The following is a 10,724-nucleotide window of genomic DNA, read 5'->3' on the forward strand; positions in this document are numbered from 1 at the left end:
ATACTCAATTAAAAATCAATTAGTTTTTAAATATATTTTGCTTGTCATTTTGTTTTTTATTCACTGTCAATAATAACACTTTATTTAATTGTGAATTGATTTCGATTATTGTAGAATTATTAATTTTATTTTATAATAAAAAAGAAACATCAATTTACAAACATACTTTTAGAAATTAAATTATACGCAATTTTTGAAACCAGTCTGTACAAGTGTGATAGTTCTTTAAGTGAAAAGATCTACAGTTCAGTTACACTCAAATATTAAACACAAGTTACAGATGTTACCATAGTGAAACTTGTTTTGTTGAAAATCGTCTAATGTAAAGTTTTCCGCGAAAGGAAGCTCGTGAACTAGATCAAGAGCCTCATTGAGAATCAAATTCCTGTTGTAGAGCACGTAAGTCATATTTTTGAAAAACATACTGTCGTATCCCACCAGAATACCAAGGTCGTATAACTCATCCGTAATTTGTTCACAACTCCACAGAATAGTTGCAAACTCAGCCTTCGTTTTGTTAGTGTTTTTGAAAAATATTGTCCGAATTGTAGCCTTCCAATTGAGTTCCTGTGTACAAATTAGAGGTAAAGCTTTTTCATGGACCTTCATACAGTATCTTCCAAAATTGTAGCAAGATGTTCCATAATCAAAGTAAATGTAATCAGTTATGGTATAGATGTCAGCACAAGAACTCTCTTCCCAATTAAAATATTTGTCTTCCATTCTCATGAAGAAAATTTGTTTTTCTAATGGATTTGGTTGCCAAATGTTGAAATAATAAATCCAACAGTCAATTTTATCATCAAAGAAATTGCGATAGATATGATTCCTTGTTGGAAGACCTTCCATTAGTAACACAGGAGAATAATTTACAGCATTTGGCTTCGTTTCAATATTCCAATCCGGACATGATCCATGAAATAATTTTCCATTTGAATCAATCACAATTATTAGCAGGATAATTTGTTTTAGAATACTACAAGAGATCATAATAGAACCAGGTTTGCGCTTAGATAAACTATTACTGGTTTATTGTAGGGGAACATTGATGAGGAAAGCATACATCCAATTAAAAATCGATTACATATAAAATGCTTTTTTATTGTTTTATCATTTTGGTTTAATTTTATTCTCTCTATTCAATTTTGTTTTTTATTCACTAACAATATTTTATTCAATGGGCGCCAGATTCAATCAGATGCTTCAAACTTTCAACTGTTACTTTTTTTAATGTGTGTTAAATGAATTCTGTCCATTATAATATTATATTTCGATAGCTAGTCCAATGCCTGAAATTACCAGAAAGGAGCTATGAGTAAAATCCATAAGGAACAAAGAAAAAAAATCCCTATTATTTTGGTGAATTACTAATTTTATTTCATCGTAAAAAGAAACATCAAAGTGTGATACATTTTTAATTCTTACTCATACATGATTTTTAATACGAGTTTGTACAAGAGTGATAGTCCTTTAAGCGAAAGGCTACAAAGTTCAGTTGCATTCAAATTCCAAACACAAATTACAGATGACACCGTAGTGGAATTTGTTTTGTTGAAAATCATCTAACGTAAAGTTTTTTGCAAAAGGAAGTTCGTGAACTAGATCAAGAGCCTCATTGAGTATCAAATTCCTGTTGTACAGCACATAAGTAATATTTCGGAAAATCATATTGTCGTATCCAACCAACATTCCAAGATCGTATATCTGATCTGTAATTTGTTCACAACCCCAAAGAATACTTGCGAAGAGAGCATTCGTTTTCTTCGTATTTGTGAAAAATATTTTTCGAATTGGAGACTTCCAAGTTAATTCTAGTGTACAAATTAGAGGTAAGGATTTTTCAAAGATTTTACTTCGTTTTTTACCAAAATTGTAGTAAGATGGTCCAAAAAATAAATCAACGTAATCAGTTACACTGTTGATGTCAGTGCATGAACTCTTTTCCCACTGAAAATATTTGTCTTCCGCTCTCGTGAAGGTCATATACCCTTTTGAAGGTTCCATATAAAAAGTGTCGTAATTGTAGTTCCAACAGTCAAGTTTATCATCGAAAAAGTGGCGATAGATATGATTCCTCGTTGGAAGACCTTCCATTAACAATATTGGGACGTAGGTTGTAGGATAATCTTCCGTTTCAATTTCAATGTTTCGATCTGGACATGATCCACGAAATAATTTTTCATTTGTATAAATAATAGTAGTAATCAGAATAAAGATGCCTAGAGCTCTACTGCAAATCATTTTCAAACACTTACTAAATATTATTCAATTCATGAAGCTGAATTGAGGAAAACAGAAACGAGGAACTCACAGTAATCAATTAATCATAAAGTTTTTTTTTGTCGCCAGTAATTAAGTTGTTTTTTGATCTATCACTATTGCTGATTAATAGTGAGCCCGTCTTCCCTTATAAGCTTAATAACAAAATTATAGTGTTTTGACAAATTGTGTACATTTTGAGATACAGTAGACTCTCACTCAATCGGCTCTTTTTCAATCGGGCGAAAAATTTTGTTGACAATTTTCACGTTTAATTATGAAGCTAATTTGCTCAAATTCGCTGTAGTTCTTCCTATTTTATCGTGATTCTTTATAATTGAGCGATTTTTGGGGAATTTACAAAGGCTTTGATGCCCAAATCTATCGATAAACCGGATGACATTTTGCTCCAAATTCCCAGTCTACTGTAAATATTTAAGCATTAAAACTTTTGATTGGTTGATTAACACTCCTCAATACAGATCTGTAATTTTAAAATATCGGATTTCTTCAAAGGCCTCTTCTACACACTAGAGAAATTTATGTCCATACTGAAGAGTTTTTCCTCCACAAATGTAGGGAATTTCCTTAAATATGGACATAAATTTTTCTAGTGTGTAGAGGACATAAGTCTAAATGGAAAAAATTGGTAAAAATGAAGCTGGAGAGGACATATCAAAATACTAAGCGTCAAATAATATTACTTACCTACTTATGTGGCTGTAACGTCCCTTTAAGGAACCGGGGTGCCTCTCTCAATAACCTCTTCCAGTCCTGGCAACTCTCAGCCATCTCCCTTCAGCACCTCAGCACCCTCAGCTGTTTAAGGATACTGTCCACTACTTTTTTTTTAATAGTTTTTGGGACGTCCACTCAGACTAGCCTCTTCAAGCTCATTGGATTTTTATTCCAATATTTGATGAATAATTAATTCTATCTAAATATTTGTTCTTTTTGGAAGATTCTACAAAATACGTTAAATTTTGAATATGATTTGAGTTGAAATTACTTTGTTGAAAATTCAGTGTTATCAATTGCTTACGAGAAATATGACAGAACTTTGGGTTTACTTCATTCTTATTTAGCTGTGGTGAAGTACTAACAATGTTTCTGAGCTTCTTTTGAGTGATATTATTGAATATTCACTGAATATTGTGTTTATTTACGTTAGTGGAGATTTGCCTTGTGAATTAAATTTCTCATGTGAAAAATGGGAAATCTTTTAAGACATTTACCAGTGAGGTGATGGCTCTTATTTCGGACAGGTGTTTTTCTCACGAAATTTCGTGAAGTTTTAGCTTTTGTGATGACTAGGTTGGACAAATGCCTGGAGAAACAAAGGAGCATCATCTCTACGAAAGAGATGTAGCGAGAAAAGCCTTGAAAGGCTCCCGGAAAGGCCAGGGGCCGTATCCTCCAGATGTGAGAGTTTGATTTTGTGGGAAAAGCCAACTCTCCGTGTGGAACTCGCCTATTTGGTATCCACGAAGTTTTCGATTGGAAATTTTCTCATAGAAAACCGGGGAAATTTTTCGAGTGGTATTCCCGGTGAGAGTTTGATTAATTTACATAGAAAATAAGCAAATAAATTAAAATATCGCGTTTTTTGAATTTTTAAATGGTTTCTAATTGATTATTTCACTTAATAAATACAATTTCCTTATATATATAATAAATTTCAATCAAGTTTTTTCTTAATAAACTACAGGAATTTCGAACTTTTTCTTGTTATCTCTTATTATTTTTCTAATTGTTTGATTTTGATACCAATCATTTTCCAAAGTGTTTATTATTTTAGTTTTATTTTGTTTCAGCTCTCGTGAATAAGAAAACGATTGTGACCATTTAATGATTAGATCTTTGAATAACCTATTTATATTATTAATAAATACGTAATTGAAAAGATTTTTAGTAGTTTACTTGTCCGTGAACTTTTTAAAAGTCTTAATTTTTGTTTTAAATAAAACTGGAGAAAAGAGATCGCATAATTTATAGGGAGTTTATCAGGAAAAAGGCCTTTTTTAGTAAGTTGAAATTGTTAAATCTCAAGAGTCAAAATAGTCAAAATGAGAAAATATTGAAGATAATCATTGTCAAATTACTTAAAAAAATAGAAAAATTAAATGGTAATTAGCGTTTTGTTACAAAAATCTCTGAAAATTCTCTTTAGCTGTATTTGACAATTTTCAGAAAATTTATACAAAACCACAAGAAAATGAGAAAATCTATATACGTATAAATACGTATTTATAATTGAATTAGTATAAATGCAAAGGGTTTTTTTTTTGAAAGTTTTTTTTTACTGTAGTAGAATATTAAAAAGAGAAATTTGGCAAAAATTCCGGTGCAGTCATTTAAGTGTTAAGAGCAGTCGCGATGAATAAATCAAAGCATATAACAATATTATTTAATTGTTTATTCATTCATTTAATTTATAATTACTTTAGTATTAAGTTTTTTTGTGACCAAAAACAACGCGCGGAATGTCAAAAAAAGATTTCCACAAAAAGTTCCACACGAAAATCTCACCTGTTTCTCTCCGATATTCGTGGATACGGAGAGCGGACAGGTGGGAAAAATAGGAGAAAACGTTACGGAGAGAAGCTCGCGTAAAATCTTCTCTCACAAAGTGGAGGACACGGGCCCAGGGTATGAGCAAATCCGTACGTACTTTGAGTACCGAAGTCAACTCACTTTAATGAATGATATGGAAAGTTTCCGTAGTTCTTGTGACATTCTACGGTTCCCTTACATGAACAGGAAGAGGACTTGGTAAGATTGGTTCATGAAATGAAAAGCAATGGGCATCCTATTGAGGCGGATTAGCTGTCCAAATTTATAGCCAAGTTGTCCAAATTAATAACCACGTTATCCAAATTCACCTCTACATATCAATTCATTTTAAAACGTATTAAGACTAATTTTTGGCAAAAACAGTAACAATAAACCCTTGCCAAGTTTCTAAACAACCCTTCTGAAAAGAGAGTAACAAAAAAGTCAATAGTATTGAAAATCTCGCACTTCAAACTTGGAACATCGATGCTCATAAGCAGACTGTACAAAATTATGAGCCCTTACCCTATTATAAAGTTGCATCACACGTTTTTGTTATAATGGGAATAAAAGTGTTAATAAGGAAAAGTGCTCATGCTTCATATGATTCCAATATTCGTAATGACTTAATTTTTCCATCGCATCCATATTTTAAAAAGTAGGGAAGGTGCACAATTTTGAAAATATATTATGGTGTCATATTTATTGAGAAACATAGAAAAAATTTAGTCATTACACGAAGCTTGGGATCGGAAAAAGCATAGACAGTATCCCTTACAGTCCTTCTAATAAAAATTAATGTATAGAAATCTTCCTTAAGAAAAGGTTTAATATCTCAAGATGTTATGCCACATTATTTCTAAATAAATAACAGTTTTTGTTAAACTATCAGATAATTTTTGGTTGAATCTTTGAAGTTAGGGGAAAATACTCTCCCTTCAAACGTTCATGCCTTCAAATAATGTGAATTTTCTTTAATTTTTCATGAGATTATTGATCAATTATATTATTGATAATTACGTGATAATATATGTAGGGGAAAGTACTCTCTCTCTTCGAACGTTCAAGACTTCCAATATTGTGAATTTTGTTTTAGTTTTCCTAAAAGACTTACACATTTCTATTAAGTATTAGTTGGCTTATCATCAATTTTATTGATAATTCCGTGATAATTTAGTGTAAATCTCTTACGAAAAACAAAAGAAATTCACATTATTTGAAGGCATGAACGTTCGAAGGGAGAGCACGTTCCCCTAAGTTTTAAAGAAAAATAAAATAAATTCACATTATTCGAAGGCATGAACTTTCGAAGGAGGAGCACTGTCCCCTATATTTATCATTTTTTGCAAAAAATAATCTTGCTATTTTTATCGTCTTTTTTATTGGTATTTGAAGAAAAAAAAAACAACATTTATGAAAATTATCAAAGACTTGGTAATTTCTTTGATCGTATTTTTCTTCGCCTCTTCAAAAAGATGATTTTTCATACAGAATTGATTTTATCGTGAAGATATTCAATATTGTAAAGAATGTTTATAATCCTCAAGGAATTTTTCTCGAAAAAAAAAATGCTGTAAAATGATTTCCAAAAGGAAGAGGAAGAATCGTGAAATTTTTGGGCACAATCCTCAACTAAATTTCGTGATATTAAGGAATCAATATGCAGAGATTGGAATGGATGTCTTGGAGAAAACAATCATTGTACCATCAAAGAGATGTTGAGAAATTGAATGGGAATGATTTATCTCCTGGGGTTTCCGGGTCTATCTTTTCACTCAGCATGTGAGGATGAAAAAAGCTTGCGTATAGAGTACATTGGCTCCACTTTTTTCATCTTACATTCATTTCCTTTTTTTCATGAGCACTGAGAGTGCAGAAAATCGAAAAAGTGATGCTAAAGCTGTAGAAGTGCTGCGAAGGGAAATATGAATAAGAATAGAAAGAGCTTTTTTTGTGTGTAAAATTTGAAAAGAAATGTTGAGGATGGGGGTTGAAAAGGTGCAAAATTACAAATTTCCTATTGTCAGTCCCTGGGGAGATTGATTGTTGAGAGGATGAACCACCATGAAAGGGGTGCAAAAGCCTCAAGGAAAAGAGCTTAAACATTTTGCAAAAAGATGTTGATGTGGCAGAAAGTATTGAGCAAAATCGTCACTTTAACTTACTTTTAGTAAAACACCCAGCCAATAAATTCAAGTTGAACTTCAACACAACACAGTTCATTAACTCTTCGTTGAAAAAGCTCTTTTCCACCCATTCCTTCTTCCCCCTCATGAAAGTTCCATCCCATCATTTCACTGGGGAGAAATTTTCAAGGGAAAACTTTTATGGTGAGATTCATCCAGAAACACTTTGATCGTTCCTTTTTCTCAATCCACCAGTCCTTTTTCCCATTTGTTCCTGCCAAAAAATGCTAAATTGTGCTGGGAGACCGGACGGATTTCCATGCAAAATTATACAGGACATACAAAAAAAAGTGTACAAAAGAGCCACAGAAGATTGAAAGTCAAATCATGATTCATTCTCGTCAAGAAGATTAATCTCAAGACTCGGCTGCATTTTAATTTGAAGGAAAACTTAAACAGAGACGGAGATTATGCTCCAAAATGGAGATGAATAATTAATTAATACGCTGTCTTTTGTCACTTGTAATTGATTCACCGAGGATTCTAATTACTAGACCAAACACAGAGCTCTCGAGCAAATAGCCGTCCATGGTAGAAGATTCAACAAAAGATAAACTGCATAGAGAGCCTTTTAAAGAGCCAGCTATTAATTAAAGTCACTCAGGGAAAATATTTCACTTTAAACAATTGTAATTAAATCGCCGAAGTTTTAAGATATTCATTTCTAAAAGAAAAACCAACAGTGATAAATTAGGGTGGAATAATCGGCTATCGCCATGTTTAGGAAAAAATTAAATTCACTTAATCATAACTTTTGAATCCTTGTTACAAGATAAGTCAAATTTGACACAAAGTTACTTAGATGTATTGGCTCTAGATACGTGAAAACAATAATCCTAGAACATAACGCTGGACTACTTAAAAAACTGATTTTTATTAATAATGCAAAAATAACCATTTCGTCGCCACTTTTTACCACTTTTCGCCAGTTTTGTAAAATTTGTAACCACTTCTCGCCACCCACTTGAAAAGAACCACACTCGGTTATTTTAGGCAATGCCTTGAAAAGAATACATTCATCATTTCTCTTTCCTTGTGATCACTTTATTATTACTCTCTTTAAATGATTTTTCTTCACTTTTATTTGAGAAATAATATTATGGGGCTTTTGCAGAAAGTAAACAATGCAGATTTGACAACTGAGAATGTACGAAGTGAAGTTAGCGTCGCCTATTTAAAAGATATGGCGACAAATGGTAAAATCAATTCCAGAATATTACCACTTCTCGCCATGCCTCATTTTTATACAAAAATAATATAAAATGAAATATTAATTGACTAAATACAAATTTTATGTATTCCACAAGTGCAATTAAATATTCAATAGACAAATTATTTACCCAAATAGGTATTTTTGGCTTGATGAAAATTTGACGACACTTAGTACATTTGGTAAGAGATGTTGGATTCGATGCACTTGCTTAAAATATTGCTCTAAAAAGTGATCAAAATCGTGAATCCAAAACGAATAATTATTATTTTTCGATTCTATGCGTAGAAGCAGAAACAATACAAAAAAATTGCGACTCATTTATTTCATAAATTGCGAAAAATAGCGATTTCAATGTAAGTGGCGAGAAGTGGGGCACTGGCGAGAACTGGTGATTCCACCCTAAGGAATTTTAAACAGTAGAGAAATAGGAGAAGGTTCAAGAAAATCTGACACCAAACATTGACGATAGTTAAGGTAGTTAGGTGACGATCACCAAGATAGTTGAGTGGATTCAACTCAACTCCAGAAAAAAATATATTATAACTTGATATTGCAAATGTCTTGAATATAGCGTCAGGTAAATCAACATTTGTCATAACTTCATTTTTCCGATTTCATGAGAACCTTTTTAGAACTACGTCAGAGGAGTTTGTATGAAAATAGAAGTAAAGGTAATTATAAATTAAAAGGGGTGGTAAAGCGTCCCAGGCTTTGCGAAATGCTCGAACTCGTGACTTAGATGCTATACCTCAAAAGTATACTTTTGCATCATTTACCGTTTACCGGTACTCAACCGATTTGGAGCGATTCATAAATCACTCAATAAATTCCACAAAATAGTTTGAAGAGTAACAAAATTATTCGAAAAAAATTACTTATCGGTAAATAACCGATTCATTACCGGTTTACAACCGATTTGAACCGACTTATAAATCACCCAAAATATTTCCCAAAATACACCTCAAGAGTAATTCAATTGAATTTTGTATAAAAATTATTTATCGGTTATGAACCAGTTCAGTTTTGTTGGAAATTCTAAGTCCTTTCCTGCGAGTCCAAACATGACCCCATTCGCTTGAAAAATGCGCTCTCTAGTGTCTTTTTAATCTTTGACCTTGAAAAACAATTATTAGGAATGATTCAACGGTATTTTCGTTTAAGGACAAAATGTGCGCCTGGGTAATCTCTAAAACATATCCAAAAATGAACAAAATCGCACTAGGGGAAACTGGGGCACCACCAAACGCGGGGTACCACCAAACACTGCGATTTTTTAATCGGATATTCGACTTCAGAGGATAAGACCTATAGGAATTTATAGGTACTATAGAGATGCTTGTCCACTGAAGGAATGGTCGAGATAGTCCAAGTAGTTTAGAAATAAAAATTAGTGTTTGGTGGTACCCCGTGTTTGGTGGTGCCCCAGTTTCCCCTACGCGTTTTCGAGCAATCCGAAAAAAAATTGGTTTTGGAGGGCAAGAAGAGGGGTGGGGGAAAATAAGGGGCATGTTAACGATCCTTGGGTCGATTTACAGGGGGTCCCCCGAAGGTCCCAAGTCGCTATCTCTTACCGTTTGGCCTCTAGAGCTCGCGACGGTCGGACGGACAGACGGACAACATAATGACGACATTTTTCAGAAATCGTCTCAAACGTGAAGATTTGTTGACAAAAGTGGTCTTAGGGTGGTGGAAGGTAGAAATTTTGGGTGATGAAAAAATCGAGGGATTAGGGTAAGTGTGCCAAATTTCGGCATAGTTGCAAATAAGCACCGAAGCCCTAAGTTTGAAATGCAATATTTCTAATTCATATTGATAATTCTTGTTACTTCCTTTTCGGGAGGGTTGTGTGGAACCTTAACAACTAGTTTATCATCTTTATTTTCTTTAAATCACGTCCTAAAATATTGATAAATTAATAAAAATGTGGACACTACTTTGGGTAATATTCCGGCCACTTTGAGTAAAATACCGGCCACCTTGTTTCTGACCACCTTTTGTGAAGCAATGGATAGAAAATTTCAAAACGTCATATGGAATGAGTTTAATATTTAATTTAATACATTTATAAGACGCACAAGCCCTGAGAATCTTCCGTGTATTTTGTTCTGAAGGCCTGAAGAATTTACCTTGGCGTCTCAAATTCACGCGCAGATTCCCGTAGCAATTTGACCTTCCTGAACTCTTCCAAAGCCTTTGCCACATCATCTTTTTCATAGAAGCGATGGTTTTTTCTATGGACATTGGAGAACTCAGGAATTAAAAAAAAAACATAAAATGAATAAGAAATTTAGGAAACTACCTCACCGGAGAGACGCTCACAAAGTATATACTTTTTTACGCGAAATACAGGATCCAGCTGGGAAATTTTACCCGAAATTAAAAGATTGATTCACTATAAATATAAACAGAAACAATATTTGATGAAAACTAATCAATTTTCATGAAAAACATTGAAGGAAAACCTTCTGCACTTCACCACAAATCACAAGACTGCTAGAAACACAAGTGATGTC

This window comes from Phlebotomus papatasi, chromosome 2, assembly GCF_024763615.1.
Source record: "Phlebotomus papatasi isolate M1 chromosome 2, Ppap_2.1, whole genome shotgun sequence".
Lineage (NCBI taxonomy): Eukaryota > Metazoa > Arthropoda > Insecta > Diptera > Psychodidae > Phlebotomus > Phlebotomus papatasi.